The sequence below is a fragment of the Molothrus aeneus genome, chromosome 2 (assembly GCF_037042795.1).
Source record: "Molothrus aeneus isolate 106 chromosome 2, BPBGC_Maene_1.0, whole genome shotgun sequence".
NCBI classification, from domain to species: Eukaryota; Metazoa; Chordata; class Aves; order Passeriformes; family Icteridae; genus Molothrus; species Molothrus aeneus.
The window spans coordinates 5,727,811-5,748,349 of NC_089647.1; positions in this window are offsets into that span (position 1 = coordinate 5,727,811).

A 20,539-nucleotide genomic window follows, 5' to 3' on the forward strand; every position below is an offset into this window, starting at 1 on the left:
TTTTAAGCTTTGGCTTATAGACCCAAAGTTCTGAGAATTCCCTACATTTCAGATTTCAACGTTTCCTTTATCATAACTTGAAGTGACTCACTTAAAAATTTCCTTCTCCTCCCCACCTCTTTTTTAAACCCTTTGGCATTAGGGGAGCCAATCCAGGTTTACAAAAATGGTGTTTCCTTGTACATGGCATAGCCTGGAAGAGCATTCCCCCAGTACCAGCTTAGCAAATTGGCACCAAGGTGCAACAGGCAGCTGTGCTTGTGCAGGTGGGTTTTATAGCCTGAATTTCTTGCTTAATTAAAAGGCAAATTCAATGTGCATCATGTCTTTTGGTATTTTTAGCTGCAGTAAGAAGAGAGCACTGAAGGTCTCTGAAGAGATTATTAAAGAGTTTTTCCATATGATAACAAACTTTATAGATGATTTCAGTTTTGGTAATATTGAAATGTTTGTTGTACATATAGCATTTTCAGTCCATTATCATACTTTATTTAATACTCACCTGCACAAGAAAGGCCTCCAATCCTTGAAACTTCCAGCTGCTTGTCAAATTTTGGGTAGTAAAATAAAGGAAAAAGAGTAGATGTGGAAGATAAAGTTAATGACCATATTAAAGCCTAAAGTGATCTGTGATGTCACAAACACTAATGAAGCTTTTTGTCATGCACAAGGAAACTCTTGAAATTGTTGCATGAAAACAAGCAGAACTTGAGCAATGTTAAGGAAACAAATATGCAGGCCTGGGGCAGAAGGAAAACCTACCCTGAAGTGCACACAGTAGATTTTGATTCTAATGCTCCTTAAAGTGAGATTATTCCGTGATCCTCAAGAGCACTGGCAATTGGTCAGGTTGCACAGAAATTTGTGATTGGTTCGTGTCCAAATCACAGCCCATAAATTAAAGGAATGATGCAGGGTGAGTTGCTCAGTTATGCAGCTCAGTAATTTCAGCACCCTGGATCAGCTGGATGAGCTCCAGCTCTGGGGGAACAGCACATTTGGCAATTTAAAGCCAGTTTGACTCCATTCAAGTACACAGAGGTTAGAGAACCCTTGAAGAAGTGAATGTACAATGTGCAGAGTAATTGCTTAATGGAGAATGTAGTGCACTTGATGGAGACTTGTATTGATTAGTGGAGGAGGAAATGGTGTTTTTATGGAAGTCATTGGTGTCTTCTTGCACTGTACACCTTAAGCCTTGAATAGTGTGTGATTTAGATTTATTTGAGCCTTCAGGAGAATGGAGAGAGTATTCAAGTCTGGAAAATTTCATACAGAAAACAGTTTTACAGTTTTATGTATATCTAAATAATCCAAATATACTGGCCTTTTCTCACTTAAAGCTCTGTTTTAGATCCTGAAGCACATAGACCCAAGAGGTCCTTTGTTTGAATAATTGTTGGGATTGATGTTTCTCTCTGATAACAAAATCTCAAGATATATTATTTCTCAGGAATAAATCCAATCTAATGTAACTCTAGGCAGCATTTATAAAAAGTTTATTATTTATTCATCTTTTGGCTGGGTATAAAACCACCAATGTGAAGAAAAATTACTGAATTAATCTCACCTACTTGACTTTGTAACCCTTGGAGCAATGCCTTTGCTCCTTTCAGGGTTTGTAGATGGAGTTAAATGCTGTTCAACCAAGAAATGCAGCATTGTAGGTGTTCTGCAAGGAGAACCAGATTAATTAATGGAATAATTAATGGAATTAATTAATGGCATTTTTAATCTTTAAAGGATTTGCTGGCAATAATATATATCCAAGAACAAAATACCAAGCTTGTTCAGATTTTCAATGAATTGTTTAGGCCCAAAAACAGGGGAGAGAGAGAGAGAGAGGGGCCAAAAATCTATTAAGAAGAAAAATTATTTTCCCACACATTGTATGCATTTCATTAATATGTTAATTTACTATTTCTCTCCCACAAAAAGTGGAATCTTTTCTGAAACACTGTTCAGACAGAAGAATATTTATTTAATGAAGGCTGTCTGAAAAATAACCCAAACCTCCCAGTCCTGGTGGTCTCCTGCTGAGTAAGAATCCCAGTTTTGCCTCTTAGCTCTCTGCCCACAAAAGGCTTCAGGAGGACCACACACTCAACGGAGGCATTTACAATGGAGGCTTTTGTGTTTGAACTCCCACAGATGGCATCTAAAACACAACAAGGGCATTGCATTCTAGCACTCCCCTCTGAGTGAGGGGTGGGCTCATCCACAGATGAACATCTCAAACTGGGTGAAACCAATCCCACTTTGTGTCCTACCCAGCTGGCTCCTTGCTCAGCCACCTGAGCCATGTTCTGCCTCCTTGGCTTTTTCACCAACATGGATTTAGTCCTGCTCCACCTGTCTGCTTTGCCATCCACCCTGCCTTTTGTCAAAGTAGCACCCCCTCATTTCCACACCTTTTAGGGGCTCAGAAGTGGCAGGCTGCTCAAGGACATTAAATGGCATTTGTGTTCCTGCACCTCTCTGTGCATCTGTGAAGGAAGCAGAGAAATTCCTGCCCATCCCATCTCCCTGTCTCTGCACTGCAGGAGAGTGATGGGTGTAAAAAGGTCAGCCTCCAGCTTCCCCAGAGAGCTGCAGCTTGGATAATGCTCCTGATGGCTCCTGGAAATGAGGTGCTTTTGTCACGGTGTCTGCTGACTACTCATGACCCCCAGAGTTTTGAAAGTCGTTTACCTTGCCAAGTTTGAACAGATGAAATTATGTGTTTCCAACAGCAGGGACACACTCTTCCTACCCATCCTTCAGTGCATTTAAAGTAGATATGAGAGGTTTTAAATTAGGGAATATTTTATCCTTTCTAAAAGAACTGGAACTCTTTTATTCTGATTTTCTTCCTGAAATGTCTGACTCCTGTAAAAACTAACCCCCACACCACCCAAGGCAAGGAGAAAAAAACCCTCCTTACCCCAAAAATTCAACTTTGGAAAGAAATATGATATAGATAGCAGCAGCCTCATTGATTTGATCTGTTAGTTATAGAAGCATAAGAAGAAAGAGTCTTACATAATCTAATGATAAAACAAGCTATTTTTATATTTGATTTATTTTTGTGCGTATTTACAAATGTTGTAGTTCAAGGCTGGAACTTTTTAAGCTACCAGTCCTATCAGCAGAAAAGCATAAACTCTAGGTGAAGCAAAACTGCCCATTAATTTCGGATTATGCTTATCAAGTGGCTTAATTAGTAAAGAAGTCTTCACCAGAAGATAAAGTTTTATGATGTATTCAATAAGAGATAGTGAGAAATATTGAAGTTCAGTGCCTTCTTCTGTAAACGCATTTTAACTACTGCTCTCCAACTCCAAAGAAAATTCCCTGATCTCTTTTATATCAGATATCCTGGTATTGGTTATTCTGGCATTCCTAGTCCAAACCTCTTTAGAGTCTCCTAATTTAGCATTCCTTTCTATTCGCCTTTGATATTGAGGGTGGAGAGAAAGCTGCTGCCCATCCCTTTATTTCTTGTCTTCATTTTATTCCAGGTGGCTGAAAAAGAAATGCTCCGATTCAAGTTAGGCAAAAATAAATGTTAATGAGGATTTCCTGCCATTTGAAGTAATCTGTGGTATTAAGTAATATGAGGATAGTGGAAATGCTTCTATCATTAATTCTTTAGTAGATGTGAGTGATAGATGTTCTCCTGTAAATGTGCATGCTGGGAAGTTCCCTTTTATCTTAAGAATATGATTGATTATATTCCTGAATAGAGATGTATTTCTCTAAGTAAGCTGAACTGTGAGAAATGTCTAATTATCACCTTTTGATGGCAACAATTAACCTTTGTGAAATCGTCTGTTTATAAGATGTACTTCCAAAAAAAATTATCTGTATTAAAAACCTTTGTTAAATCTTTTAATTCCAGCTGCCCCCCTACAAGTTTCTATTTGCATTGGAAATGTGGAATGTAATTTGTTAAAAAAGAAAAAAAAAATCTGTTTAATGAGAAGTTAAAATATAGCCCAGAGAAATCTGTTGTTCTTGTGCTGAATTTTTGAAGTTCCATTTTTGTGATTTATTTTTCCAGGATTAGAATAACATTTGGTTTTGTCATGTATATAGTTGCTCACTGCTCACTATTCCAAAGTATTAAGACAGGAATATCCTTTTCCAAACAGTAGGATGCTTTTAATTGTTTCAACAGGGCTTCTGTACAGATGTATTTGTTAGGCAAAGGCATTTTCTTTACACTCATTTCCAAGGGTGGCTGTTCCAAGGCCCTACAAAATCACTTGCTAAGTGAGACTTACCCTTTGCCAATGTACAATTAGCCTTATATCCAAATACATTAATAAATGTGATTTTTATTTTTATTTTAGTAAACAACACATGCAAACTCTGCATAATTCTGTAGAAATCCATGCATATTACACTTCAGAGGCTTCTTATGCTTAATTAGTGAAGCATCTTATACCTACCTTACACTTCAGTCATTGGCAGAACAAGACTAAAGAATTAATTTGAAATTATTTCCCTTCTTTTGGGATGCCTTTTTAAAATTATGTACTGCTGCCTATGTTTGTGTTGTTCAGTTGTCATACCTGTGGGGCAAAAGACAATTTGCTTGTAGACAAGCAAAGAAGAGGGGAAAAAAGTCAACAACAAATATTTAATCAACCAGGGGCTTCAAGATAAGGAGGTTCCTGTGGATTTCACATCAAAGGTACAAACAGACTGTGAAATAGGAGGTTGAACAGCTTCTAACAAACTGTTAATTGAGCCAGAAATGAGGGTGTGGAAATTCGGAGTGAGACAATGATCCTTAAGACCTGACTGGAAAACCTTCCACTGTGGTCACACGTCTGGAAATTGGTAAATTCTGCAGACCCGAAACCCTTACTCAGAGGTGAGCTCAGTCCCTGGGCAGCAGGAGGCAATTTTTGGGGTCCACTAATAAGTCCCTCAGCTGATCCTACAAATTTTGATGCATGCATTTCTATTGCTCTGGAATATCATATCAACAGAAGGTATGGATTGTTTCTTGCAATCTGTGTCACCCCCAGCTTTAAGAGCACAGCAGGATACAAGTCTTGGCTCCTAATAATGATTGTGCTTTCACAATGATTGTGCTGGAAAATTATTTTGCAGTTCTTTTCTTATGATGACACCTCCTTTTCATATAGCATGGAAACACTCTACTGTAAGAAGAGTTATATTGAAGTGTTTCTTGAATTTTTGCTTAGATCAATAAAATAGCTCAGACTGCTATTGATCAGCAATTGCTTTGTAAGGCCTGTCAGTGCCTTCAGGGACCTGATCCTGGGTTTATTCACCTTCGAGAAGGAAGGATTTGGACAGGTTCTGTTTGCTTGGGGGCATTAGAGAGATGGTGACGTGAGCTCCCCTTGGCAGGGCACAGCAAGGGGACAAGGGGCAACAGCCGTAAGTCATGAAAAGGCAAACTCCAATGGAAAATAAGAGAAGTTCTGGGGAAAGGGGGGGTGGATTTGCTGTCAGAGAACTCTAATACTGCAGCAGATGGCCAGGGAGGCTGTTGAACCTCCATACCTGGAGGTATGGAAAACTTGAATGGCTGAGACCCTGAGCCATTTGGTTTGACTTTGAAGTTTGTCTTGTTTTGAGCTGAACATTTAACTGGATTTTCTCTAAGAGACCTTTCCACCAGAATGGTTTGTGGTTCTCATCTCAAATATCTGGACCATGTAGTCGAGTTCCCTGGCAGGGAGGGAGAGGGTATATACACCAGCATGTTCTTTCTTTAAAAGTTTAAGAGGAAAAAGAAAAGACAGGACGGTTAAATTTCTCATTTTGTTCTCATGGGAAATAAAAGTGTGCTTGAAACCAGACTTACAGATTCAGAAAACTGTTTCCAACTGTACTAAAGCAGCAAAAGAAACTACTGAAGTCTCAACTTGCTACTCTCTACCAAAAGCAAGCAGACTTGTGCCTCACCTTTGCAGTGATTGGTGCTATTCAGAATAGGAATATGAACAAAAAAATTGCTTAGATCTTCAGTTTTAAATCATTTTTCCAATGTCTCTATTCAGCTATCATCTTCAGTCCTGCTTATTCTACTTCTTCCCAAATCCCTTGGCAAAACTTAAAAGAAAATAATCCTCCTCAGTATGGCTCATTGCCACCCATAGTTATCCCCAGGATTAATAGCATTTGTGATAACTGCAATAAATTGGACCATTTCATGTTGCCATGGCAGCCAAGTTGAAAGTAGCAATTTTTCCCCCAGGTTGGCTAGAGATAGTCTTGCAGGTAGAAGATATAAACTAATATTGATTAAAAATTTTCATTTGTGTTACACCAAAATATCTTTTTCTACATTTCTTCTTCTTTGTGATAACTAGCTGGAGTGTAGGAGTATTTCATTAAAAAATAACTGGAGACAGAAGAACTTCCCATTCGAGTCTATCAGTGATTAAATTAATTTGACATTTTTGTCTTGAATGAAAGTGAATTTCAAGTGCTACTGTGAAGAACTCTTACCAAGCATATAATTGGAGCTTGTCAAACAAAAACTTCCTTCTATTGCTGTTTATAAAATAAATATCAGGTTATCTTCTAAATTAAAGCAAAACTGAAACAAATGGCAAACAAAAATCAACAAAAAAGACAGAATTTTTAACTAAAAGAAAGCTGTCTTTTCTGTTTTTCATGGACAGAAATACTCTGAAAAGTCTATAAATGTCATGAGAATTTTCAAATCTGGCTGTTCTGTACAATCTCTATTCCTCTGTCACAATATCCACTGGTCTCTCTTAGCTCATGCTGTAGTATTAAAGACCCTAAAAGTCTGTTATTTTTGCAACTAAACATGTTGAGTGCTTTCTTTCTGTATTCAAATGACGTAAGAAATTTTTCTGCTTATAAAGTGAAATTTTGGGGGTCACCTGTTGGTGGTTTAATAGGAGGAACCAAGAAAAAAAAAAAAAAAAAGGCATTAAGTCAGTAATTAGATATCTGGTGTTTACAGTACTAGCCAGGTTTATGTGTAATCCCAACCCTTTTTTTTGTGTCTGGTGCTGGGTGAACAACAATAATGGTCATCATCATAGCCAATAATTTGGCTTTCAATGCTGCTCTAACCACAAACAGTGGTGTAAGGAGGTTCTCATGCTTGCATGAGCTCTGCTGTGCCATTTTTCCATTGTCACAACTGTTTTAAAAAAAATCTCACAAAATCTTTCCTTGGCATTCAGTCAGTTTTACCTGACTATATTTGCATGCAATAATTTTGCCTCCATCTTTTATCATATATGCTGTAATATATTAGAGTGCTGGAGCTCAGGGTGTTGGTTTGAGCAGCAGACAAAAAAAATGCAAAAGCCAACTGATAGGGTACAAAAGGCACCCTTCATCCCACACACCTGTGTCACATGTAAAGATCTTTGGTTCTCCTTGCCAATCCTTGAATTCATCATTTCCCCCTCTAGCTGTTTCCATCAGTGTCCATGGATTTTGTTTCTGTCTTCTCCTTCCGTATTGCCATTTAAACATTTGTCCTGTGCTTGGATGGGAATTCTGGGAAGCACTCATGTAGTTTAGGATCTTCTGGGAACTTTTGAACATTGTGTGCTCCTGTTTCAAGGCTTAGCTGAAATCTTCCTGTCTGAGCTGCAGCTTCCTCAGCTGTATTTTTCCCAGGTTGTCTGACAAATGCTGTCCAGTAAATATATTCTCTTGCCTGCTGGGATGCAAAAATTACTTTTCTGCTTGTCTCGCCAGAAAATATTTTTTCTAAGAGAGTGGTAGTTGCTAGGATAGAGAAAGACTGCTGTACTTCGAACAGATTTTTTTATTAAGTGTTTTAATAGGTTTGATGTTCCTTTGTTTCAGTCAAAGAAATGCCTCTGCAGTGGGTTTGGATGGCACATCTCACCTGGAAACTGTTGCTAAGTGAAACTTACTTTGTTGATGAATAATTTTAGTTGGAGCATCTATCAGTAAGAAAATGGGAAGCAGAATCACAGATGAGGAGGCAAGATGGCTGGGAATGGTGGGCTGTGAGTAGTTTGGATTTGTGTGAAGAACCAGTTTAATTTATGGAGCCCATTTAAGGCTAATTCCATTATAAAGTTACCTAGGTTGATCTCTGATTTATTTTCTTTTTTGGAGGGGGAAACTCTTGGCTGTTTGTTCTTTATGTGGCATTATTTAGTGTGGGTTTTTGATTGTTGTTTTCTTCATGGTCTTTTTAGCAATCTTTTCTTACCAACCATCTTAATTGAGTTCCAGTTGCTTTGCAAAGAAAATATCCTGATGATTTGATGGCCACATGTGGGCACAGATTTGTGGATGAAAGACACAGCTTAAACCTGTGTATTAGGCATAAATAGCTGAAATATCATAACAGGAACAGAATTTGGCATTAGAGTCCAACACAAAGATATCACCTGTCAGCAAACCAGAGAATGACAGCCTGGGGTGAATACAGAGGAGTTTGGTAAAAGGCCAGCTCTGAAAAAAAAAAAAAAAATCTGACTGCCAGGGACAGAAAATCAGAGGAACAGCTCAAAACCACAGGGCAGAAGTGCACCAGAGGTGACCTGCTGTAGAGGGCCAGCGTTAAGGAGTGTCTGAGGTGACTGCCCTGATGATGCTCCTCACTGGAACTTTCTCATCTCCAGCCTTCCCCATGTGGGAGCTGCCTCTAATTAGCTCCTGCCCCTGCATGCCAGTGCTGCCTGCCTAACTTCCAGCTCATTCTGAAAACTGCCAGGTGAGAAAGTGTGTAATGGCCTTCCCCCAAAAGGCAGCAGCTCCTCGAGTGTGAAGAATTCACACACGCAAAGTTTTGAACTCTCAAGGAGCTTTTCTCAAGTGTTTCTCCCCTTTTTCTGTGCTAGCACCGTGGTTACAGCTGGTCTGGGAGTGTGGCACTGCACTTCAGGATGGGAGTGAGAGGAAATCTTCAGGATGGGTTGCAAAGTCATCACACATCACATTCTGAGCCCCTTCTCAGAATGAGGGAAAGCAGAGTCTGTCTTCCTACTCTGACAGTTTTCTGTTACATTCCTGTCTTTTACAAAGCCATCTTCTCTTTCATGTCTGGTTCATATTTGGAGATGACGTGCCATCAAGGTTTGTGTCCAGTGGAAGTATGAGCCTGGGCATTCAGTGATATTTTCCTGTTTTTCAGCTTATAAAGGCGTTAATTTGCCATTTGAAGACCAGACCTCATAAGAAATACTGGTCATTTTAATGCTTTTTTTTTTTCTGAGAAGATTCATTCTTGCTGTTTTGTAAGGAGTCTAACTTACCGAGACTTTGGGTGTGAATGGAGATCTTCAGGATTTAGACCATGCAAAAACATCAGGACTGTACCAATGTTTATCTTCATGATCAAAATTCCATGATAATGAATCTCCTCTTGAGAGCAAACTCTGTCCTCTCTCTCCTCTTGGGAAAACGTGATTCTGTAATCTCTAATCTCTTAATCTGTCTCTGTCAATTAATAATTAATTGACAAAATTCAACTCTTACTGTTTATGGTCTTTTGGGGACCCTTAATTTTTTTTTTCACTCAGGATGTCAGAAATGTCAAAGTAGGCTCTGTGTGGTTAAAGGTTGAGGTTTTATCTATTTCTATTAAAAAGATATAATTAGCACAATGCTGTTGATTTTATGCAGGACCACAGACTTGAACAGAGACAACTTTTGCTGGCTTGGTGCTCTGCAAAGCCTTTGACTGATGAGATTTCCTTGTACTTGACAACATGATTTTCTGTGCTCTGGCATCAGTGGGAGAAGTTGCCTTCTCATTCCTATCATTACTTAAAACAGGTGATGGCTCCTTGTGCTGTCTATTTGTGCCTTTTGGCCTTTAAACATCTTTTGGAAATCTGGTTTGTAAAGTTTGTGATAAAGTTTTGTTTACCTATTTCCAGCCTTGGGGCTGTCCTGTATCCCCTGTATAAACCTGTATAATTACAGGTTTAAATTGTATTCTTTACATTTGATAAAGAGAGGAAGCTTGTCAGGATGGCGTTTATGTATGCTGCGTGCAGGCTGGGCAGACTGACATGGCCACATTTCTAGCACATGAGAAAAGTACTGAACTCAGAGATTTGGGGTTTCAACTGTTGGTAGGAACAGACAGGAGGGAGCCTTTTCTTTGGGGTCTCTTCCCTAGCAAAACTAGAACTTGAAATGCAGAGTTGTCTGTGTATGTATGGGAGTGAATGGAGCTTCTCCTGTGTGAGTCAATGAAAGACCACAATCTTTTGATTTTTTAGGGGTGCAACACAATATTGGCCATTTCATTCCTCTTTCTCCTGCTGTCTGTTCCTGGTGTTTTCCAATGGTGCCCCAGATGTGTTGCAGGTTTGCAATCCTTTCTTTTTTCTGGCTTTCTGGAAGATCATAAGAGCCCACTGAAGTAGCAAGGAAATTGGCTTCTCCATGCAGGCAACTCTGCCCTTGCTCATGAGAATATTTCACAAAGAGGTAGAAGGGCAATGCCTCAGCTCTGCAGGTAGCAGAAGACTGTGCAGCAGTACCAGACACAGGAATACACATCTCACAAAATTATCTGAGAGTACAAGGCTCAGTAACTTTTCTTATGAGTCTAAAAAATCCTTAGCTGTGACATGTAGCAGCCTTCCAAGCTGCACAGCAAAATTATTTTCCTCCTTCTCAGTCTTCCCCTCCCAGCACATGATATGTTGTATTTGACACTTGAGAGGGAGAAGATACTCAGCAAAAATCTCACATTTTTGCTGTTTAGAGTATTTAAGTCTTGAACAAAGTTCTTGAGAATATTATTGTCAAAGATAGAATATTATTTAAGTGCAGAGAAGCATGAAACATGCATCCAATTTAGCATCTTACTCAGAATGTATGTTTTAAAGCCTCTGTAACAAAAAGAAGTGAAGTTGAGGTGACAGAACTCTTATAATCTACAGTATAAGGCAGTAAGGATAATTCTAACTGCATGTGTATGAGAAAATCATGTTTAGGTGTCACTCAGCTTACTTAAGACATTTGACGTGATATTTGAAGCCCAAAAGCATCCCTGGCCAAAGAATTAAATAATATTTTCAAAATCTGTGTACAAAGAGCCTGCTGTCAGTGTGGACTGAGACAGGAGCCCTAATGCAAGAGAACAGTGGTAGTTATTCTCCAGTAGCAGTGCATTAAAGGAGAAATATGCATTAGAGAAGGTGAAAAAAGTAGTAATTAATTTGGCAGAAATTGTTAGTAAGGTCAAGTGCTAGCAAGACAAGAATTTTTCAAGAATTGTCTGGAAACACGTGGATATTTTGATTTTTTTTTTCCCAGCACTTTGAGTAGTGTCTACCATGATGTATATCTCATGTGAAATCCAGAGCTCCAATTTTAATGTGCAGGACCTTATATGATATTACAATATAAACTTTCAGTTTGATACTGCCTTTTATTCTTGAGAAAACCCAGGCTTAAAAAAATACTGTCAATCTAGGAAAATTCTTTGCATGGTGCCTCTTTCAGCTATTGTACAGGAATGCAGTGCACAAAAATGATTTACTGCTGGAATCTGGGTTGATTTGCAATCACTTCAAAATTCGATACAAAAAGAGGTTGGTTAGGGCTGTTTTGGTTTAGTTGTTTTTTTTTACTAGTCTGAATACACAAATAAATGGTTAGCTTGTATGCTTGAATTTGAGCCAATTCTGAATTTAACAATCAAATATGTTATTCATAATTTTCCCTGGGGGTGGTTTGCAGCATAAATAGGAGTAATTAAATCAAAACAGTAGTAACCAGAATGCTGTACAACTTATGAAGGACTCCAAATGTCAAGTTTATATTTCTGTTTCACCCTATAAATAGGGTGCTGAAATGGTTGCAGAAGCAAATATTTTGGAAGTTTTATACTCCCCTAGTAAATGAAGAGGGCAAAATCAAGAAATATTCTAAGAAATCAGCTACTTTATTTTGATTGTGTAGAGCTGTTTTAGGCATGGTGTTATTTTGTAAATCAATGTACATTAAGAGAAGAGGAAGATTTTACTCACAATTTTAAGCAGAAATTCTGTAAGAGCGTTGAATTTTTGTGCTATGAAATAACCCACACTGATCAACTATTAATCAAATATCTATTTTTATAAAGAATCTGAGCCTTCATTCCAAGAGGACAGTTTGTCTTTAAAAAGTGTCAGTTTAATGCTGGATGGATAGATCTGATCCATTTTCCTGTGCTGTGTGGGAACCATAGAATGGACATGGGGTTCCAAGTGGTCCATTAGAATCACACTATTCAAACCTCATCCCCCAATGGGATAAAATTCTGACTCTTAGCTCTACCAGAAAACTGAAAAAATCAGATTTAAAATGTATTTCTCAATGTTCATTTGGTTTTCCCACAGAACAGATAATTAACAGTGTGTTGTGTTACATTTAAATTTGCAGATGTAAAAGAAAGTTTTCATATTTCAAAATCAGTGTGTTTCCAGTAATGGTTTCAAGAAGTGTGGGAAGAGGATCCACCTAGGAGATGTGCCTTGCCCACCATTTACATACCCAGCAAGCTGTGGATTAGCTGGCTAATAATTGCTAAGAATTTGAGTAATTTAAAGCAGTGTGATAATACCTTCTGGAGGGATATATTAGGATTTTTACATATAATGTGTAATCCTAATATAATATACTTGCATATATAATACATCCTAATAATATTATATTAGCATCTTTCTTTAGGATTACATTCAATATCCCCACCTTGGATTGAACAAAATAGGGAATAGCTGAATAGATTTACACCAGAGAAGCAGGGCAGGAAGCAATAACATGGGTGACCTTGCTAATGCAAGGCTCAGAATGGTTATGAGCTGACCCCAGCCTGCTGCTGCTGTTATTTACAGCAATGTCCAGGGAGACAGAAGTTGTTATTTGTGCCTTATTTTACAGAGCTACAATCACGTTTGCAGTTCAGGAAAGTGATCACAGATGTGCAAGCAGCATTTTCCTTTTGTTATTTCTCTAAAACCACTGCTATGTAAGTATAACTGATTTTGAAGCCTTCAGTCAATTTCAATTTTCATTTCCATGACAAAAGCTCATTTAGTTTCAGTTATCTCCTCTAAAGAAATGACTTGTTTGTTTAAGGACAAGGTTATCCTTCTCACAGTCAGATGGGAATCTGTAGATGACTTCCCAGTCTGGCCTTGGCTGTGACACCTGACCTTTATTTGGTCAAATATCAGTGGATGTTATGGTCTCCTGCTTCTTACAGGAATTAAATTCCTTTCTCAGCTTCTGACAATCTCCATTTTGCCCACAGACTTGGTAGGTGTCCTAAAAACCATGGAAAGATTTGAGATAAAAATACCAATGCCACTAGACCTATCACCTTTTTCTTTTTTGCACCTATTTTCCTGTCAGGAATTTAAAATGACACTTTCTAGCTGTGTTTGCTGACTGTTTCCAGTGTAACCCAAAATGCAGTGAGTAGTAGCTGATTGTCTTGAGATTCTGATGTGTAAAAGTCCCCAACAGCTCTCAAGTGGAATGCTTTGTTACCTCCTAGGAAATGTCTGGAGAGGGTTAGGAGGGGCTGTGTGGCTTATGGAGAACATTTGCTGTCACTTCAAGGCAGGCAGGGAACCTGCTTCAGTGCAGGCTCTGACCACAGCCAAGTTTAGGAAAGTAAAGGAAAATATTCTCTTTTGTCATGCCTCCATCTTTAGAGTTTCCCACTTTCCTGCATGCTCTGTGATGAAGAGGAGATGGCCACAGCTTGTCTAGACATAAAGAGCTGACTGGAAATAGAAAACCACCATGTGTTTGGCTTCTGGGAGGTGAGTCAAATAATGTAGGAGATCTCTACAGAAAGCAATGCCCACAATCTGGACAAAGCTATTTCTGTCCAAGCACATGAACATTAACAGTCTGGGAAGCAGGTATTGGTCATCATTTATTGACTGATGCACTCAGTTCACTAAATTTGATGTGGTTTGGATTCCAGGTTTCAGTAGGGCATGATGGAACTTTTTGGATGTGCTGTCTGTTGCACAGAAAATGAGAGGCAGAGGCTTTGACAGTGACATTTGCAAAAGAGAGGATTTGGACTAGAAAGAAGAGTGGTTAGGTACACCTTGACTGAAGCCCTTGAAACCTGAGGGTTATTCAGTTAATTTTTTGAAAGGCAGTACAAGGGAATGAATACTCTTCAACAAAGCATGGAGTCATCTCTCACAATCCAGTGCTACAGGACAAACAGACATGATTTTGGCAGGGGTGTTGTGTTTGGGTTTGTGGTTGGGTTTTTGTCAGGGGAGCACCCACAGGCTTTTCCTTGCTGGCAGTAAGGTGCCATCACAAGACAGGGTGCATCAGCAATATAGAGATTTTTCATTACTAAATATATATATATATATGTATATAATATTTTTCATTGCCAATACTGTTTATACCTGGAATTAAGTTCCTTTTGTACGTGTTTTGGTACAGTTGACTTCAACAGGAAACATGATATTGTTATAAAGTAGAAGTGGAAGAATGTTCTGTTATGTTTTCTTTTGTTTGAGATTTTGAAGTACTTTTATTTTGCTGGGAGGAATGGGGAAATTCTAATGTGTTAATTCAGATCCATTAGAGAGAAGGAGCCTGCACTTGTAAATCTAAGACTTATTAACAGGGGATATTTTTCCTCTTGAGTGGCAGGCACACTTAGGCATCAGGGAAACACCATTTTCTACTTGAGAAATTGCACCTATAATTGAAGTGTGGCAGTGCTGCTCAACCCTGGACATTTCTAGAAGAAAATAAAGATGCTCTAAATTCAAAGATGTGTCTTCCATAAACCAAAATTGTAGAAGCAAACTGTAAGGCACAAATAATTCCTGGAGTGCCCATTACTCACCTGGAGTGCCCAGAAATTTGATGAGAATGGCTTAACCAGAGAATGAAATGAAAATCCCACCCTTGAAACTGCCTCCACCACTCCTCCATCATGCCAACATGACAGAAGTGGAATCACAGAGTGGTTTGGGTTAAAGGGACATTAAAGATCAGGTGGTTTCAAACCACCTGCTGTGTTCAAGGGCACCTTTCTCTAAAGCAGGTTGCTCAGAGCCCCATCCAGCCTGGCTTTGATGTGTGCTCTCTTCCTGAAGTGTTAATTTAAACCAGCTGAAGAACCACCCTGGGAGCCCTCCTGTCTCCTTTCTGTACCTGTGGGGGAGTGAGGACAGAGCCAGGGGCTTGGGACTGCCCTGCCTAAAGGGGTTTAGGAACCTGAGGGCCAGGATGCCTCCAAGGGAGAGGGAAACCAGCCAGGGTAATCTGCTCAGGAAGAGAGCAGTGTAAAACAATGCTTTGTATTCTTTCTCTCAGACAGTGAAGAAGTACATTTGTGAAATCTGGCATTCTAAGACTCTAAAATGGAGAAGGTAATTTTATTTATTGCTTTTTTTATTACATCCCACACAGAAGATGACTGCAGGCAGACACCTGTTGCTGAAGCTGCTCATTGGAATTTCAGTAGCTGCTATTAAATCAGGGTTTATTCTCAGGCTGTATAGTACATTTTTCTTTACTTAAAGAGAATGACAAGTTATTTTGCAGGCTTATTTTTTGGCATCAGCGGTTACAAATTCTCTGCAGGATTATCTCTGTTTGTAGAGAATTTCCTGGCAGGACGTGACTGGCAAAAAAAAAAAAAAAGAAAGCTAAGGTAATGCTAAACAAACTTAGCAGTCAGCATACCCAGAGCATGGCACTTTGAAACCTGCACACATTCTCAATATTACAGTGGCTTCTATCTTGATATATCCAGTTACAACAAGATAAAGGCAAAACCCAACCACTGCTTACAAAAAAAAAAAAGTGGTTTTATTCTTTTTAATTGATGAAGTTTGGAAATTAAAGGAAATGCATCAGATATCAGTGACCTCTGGAAAAAAAACCCCAAACCAAGCCAGAAAAATTATTCATCCAATGTTAACATTTTCTGTATTGATATGAGATTGATAAGACTTCCTTGATATGTCTACATATGTTTTTGTGTGTGAATATATATATATATGTATATATTTGTATATCTATTTGGAATATATATATATATTTCCAAAAGGAAATCATTGCAGTATTGAACTTGAATATTTAGGAGAGTTACCTTGCATAACAGTGAAGGCAGTAGATGTGTTTACTGCTTTGCTTTGTTTCCCCATTGCTGCCCGTGTTCTGAGGCACAGCAAAGAGCATTTCATCTGTAGCAAACAGAAAATGTAGACAGATTTGTGGCCCTGTAGTCCTGTGGAGTGGGAAGTTTTCCCTGCTGTAGTTAACAGCTCCCTTGAAAGGATGTGAAGTGCTGCAATACTGCTTTTATAAAAATAATGAGCAAAGAAGTCAAGGCAAACAATACAGAGCATCACTGATGGACTTTGCAGAGCCACACTGCCGTGTCTCTGCGGCCTCCAGGGGCAAGGCATTGTAAAAACCCATTTCTGTTGAATTCCATGATGTGAAACTGTAGCAACTTGGAAGCACAGGTTAGATTCACCCCCTCTGGGTGCTGCCTTGTGGCTGTGGCAATGGACAGAGGCTCAGGAAAGGAGAAGGGCAGGAGCTGAGCTCCTGAGGGACACACAGAGAGGCCTCCTCTTCTTCAAGAGAACCTACTGGGCTGGTCTGTCCACCTTCTTCATGGAGGGTTTGCAACTTTTCCAAGTCCAGGCTTTTGTTTTCCTGCATGAAAATGGTTCCTCCACGAGCACAAAGTCTTTTGAAACTACCAATTCAACCTTTCTGGTGGTTTTGAATCAATAACCTGGAATTTATGTCTTATATGATCTAAATATAGAGTTTGGGGTATAGCTCACCCTCTATTTTCAAAATCCTTGCTTCTTCTACTTTGTAAGTAACAGAAAAGAGCCATTTTGACAGTTAAAGTACCCTGGCCTCTTCCTGTGACAGATTTCAATTTCTGGAGTGTAAGGATCAGATGCTCCTATTGACTTGTATTTAGGGGAGAGGAGTACTGTATATACTGTATATAGGTATATGAAAAGGAGTACCCTTTTCATAAAAACACTTTAAGAGTTCTTCCCATGTCACTTTTCCTGTTCCTGCATATTTCAGTAGCACTGAGGGGTCCCATCTATGGATTACCTCAGGTAATTTTCCCTGTGTTTGCCTCCCATTGTTTGCTTATTAACTGTAATTAAGTATGAATGATGGAAATAGGAATAGGTAATATTCCTACCAGAAATTATTGAAGAAATTAAAGTGGTTTTTTTTTTATCTTTCCTGAAAAAAATAAGAGTTCTCAAATGGCTCTTCATCCAGGGATCTTAGAGCTTATCAGTAATAAAGATTTCCTTTCAGAAACTGAGCAACTGAAGGCCAGACATGCAGTTAAAATCCCTTCCAGAGAGTACAAGAAAGGTCCTAAAAACCACCAGTGACTAATTCAGGTGCCCCCCTCCACCCTCTGCCACTAAAGGAAGTGAGTGGTGCTTTGGAACCAGAAGTTTTTAGAGGCGTGTGGAACACACATGCAGAGATAGTAAATATTTTGCTTTTCCTATTGAATATACTATTTTCGTGTTTTGGGACTGTATTCATATTGGACTGTATTTTGGATGGCCTGCAAACTTGCTCTGCTCTCTGGATTTCTGCTGAGATTTTTGGTGAGAACGCCAATGTTTGTTTGGAGTTTTGTTTGTAATCTGGTAACCTGCCTGTCAGGAAATTAATTGGAACAACTTGGACTTACAGGGATTGAATTGAGGGAGAAAAACAATCTGTCTATTTCAATCAGTGCTTAAGTCATATTTTTTGATTTGTATAAGAATTGATTGTATAAAGTCCAGATTCTGAATTCATTGAGAATAACATTTATGGGTTTCACTGGCAGCAGCACAGGCTCTATTTCTGCACATCACAAACAGGCATGTGTGAGTGCAGCCTAACACAGAATTCACAGAAGGCTACTTCTACAATGTTTCCTCTACTGTTTTCCTTGAAGAGGAAGCAATTTTTTAGAGACTTGACAGCCCTGAAGTCCAGGGCCTACAAAGCATCCTTTAAGAGAAACAGTATCTTGTGCTTTTTCCTGCTTTTGTAGTTGTTTTTTTAATCTATGGATAGCTTACCTTCTGGAAAACACCTATGTTTGCAGCTTTGCCACAGCATTTGCTTTTAACAAAGAAAATATTAAGCAGAAGTTGGAACATTCTCTTATCTTTATTTATTCCTGGTTTTGCTGTTTTCTTTGCTCCTGTGTATGGGAATATGCTTTTGGAGCAGTGGCTGTGATGCAGCAAGCGTTTCACAGTCCACCTTATGTTTTATGAACCACCAGCAGTCCATGGACTACAGGCTCAAAACATTTCAGTGCACTGGGCTGGAGCCCTCTCCCTGTTTAACCATGCAGAGCAGCAGGATAAAATTTTGGCCTGATGTCTGAAACTGGAGAGAAATGAAGGGAGAGATTTGACTGACCATATCTGCTGGTGTGCCATGAGTCCTGATTTCTCGGCTAGTGAGGAATAGCCAGCTCATTCCCTGCACAATGAGAACTGAGGTGCTTATTGGAGGTACACACGCTACTCTGTGTGTCCTTGTGGCCTTTTCCATATGTTTTATCCAGCTTTTGATCCCTAAGTAGTGAGGATTGTTTTATAACTAAGTTCCCAGTTCCCAAACCTGGTTATTTGTTAGGAGTATTCATTTTCTGATTCTCTTTCTTTAAAGCATTCTGGATGCAGGTGCAGCTCTCTGGAATTTTAATTCTTTTCTTCATGAGCTGGTTACTTTCCCAAATCACTGAGATTCAGAAAATGTTCCTAGGGTTTGACATAATCAATTGTTGCTACTACAATATGTACCTTTCTGGTACTATTTTTCACATTATATTACTGAATTACCAGGACAGTAATTTCAGTCCAAGATCTATTTTTAGTGCTCAGAAAGGATGAAGGTTTCTAACTCTGTAGTTGGGAAGAGATCACAGTGCAAATGAAAGCAAAAGCAAAAGAGGTCTCCCTTAGGGAAAGAGTTGAGGAAATTAGCCAAGGTTCAGGAGCTTTCAAGTCTAAGGAAATCCTCAGCAGGGGGAACCTGAGGATCAGAATGGTAAAAATAGGACAGATGGTGTTCCTTGTTAAAACCCTGGGAAGCTGTGGATTTCCTAAGTATCTGAGCTCTGGTTATTACTCTCCTCTGTGCCTAGCAGCATGTCACGCTTCCCTGATCCATAACTAGAAATCACAATCCATCTGAGAGGTAGTGGCCCTCCAGTAGCAGGAAAACTAACTGGATTTCCTTGGAAAAAACCCAGCTCATTCAGCTGGTCATGCCCTTTGAAATCATAAAGATAGTTATCCATCTGCAGGAACAGTCCATGGAGCAGAAGCTTAGGAAGTTGTCATCTACAGTCACATAATGTAGAGTCAATCCTTGCTGTTCCCATGTTTTATATTCTGGAAGACAATTGGGAAGTGTCATTATCTAGCCAAGATGGAATCAACTGAAATATATTTAGACTTGATGATCTTGGCTTAGTGAACCTTGAACTGGTGAGGTCACTAAACAGCTGCCTGAAGTACAGTGGTTTCTCTTTTTTGATGTCTTTCCAGGTGGACAAATATCAAAATCCATGACTGAATATTGGATAACGCTTCAGTGGAGGGGAGACAGATTGTATTAATATGGATGCCATGCATGAGAAAAATATTACAGAATAAGGAAGGTAGATACAAAAACTACTGAAGTGGGCACAGGTTTGTTGTTTCTTATGCCTTTTTTTTGCTGTACATAAATTCTGTTTGCGGTCCTGTCTGGTAAAATAGCAAAGAAGATGGAGATGTGAAGAGCTTAGTGTGGTAACAGAATGAAGAGCAGGAGAGTTTAACCCATGAGAAAATTAAGTTTTTCCTGTTGTTTTCTCACAATTTTTAGTATTGATGTGCACATGAGATGCTTCTATCAAAGGATTTAATAAAATACTTAGAGGCTAATTCTCTCAGCTTTACTCAATCAGTCAGCTTGATTTATTGTTCTTGGCTTATACAGTTCTCATCAGTTAACTTATTCTCTCAACAGGTGGTAACATAATTAAAATGGATTTTTATTGCAATTAAAGCATGAAGCTGTTTCTGTTTGCCAGGAATCATTCATATTTTAAACCAGTGTATGAGAGAAGTAAAAGTATTGGGGGTGGGTGGTGATGAAAATGGCTTGAGAGTGTTGGAGACAAGTTTTATTGTTTGGAGTACCTTTCTGAAGATTTTTTTTTTATTTTTTATAGTGAGATGTAGGGGCATTTGATAAGCATGTGGCTGGGTTGTTTCTGAACTGGTGATGTTAATTGTGCAAAGAAATGTTAATGGCTTTTCAGAGCTCCAGGGAGGGAACTTTCGCTGAGAAAATGTGTGTATAAGCCTGTTATGTCTGACCTGGTTGTTCTGGATTTGTTTTGTGGTCAATAGAGAGAAATTGGCACTTTTTGTTCCAATTCAACTCATCTGGGGTGAAAAAGAATGTAGTCTAAAAATGGATCAGACAATTGGGCCTCAAGTACTTATTTCTCACTATTGATTATAAAGAGAGTCTGAGGCTCCAG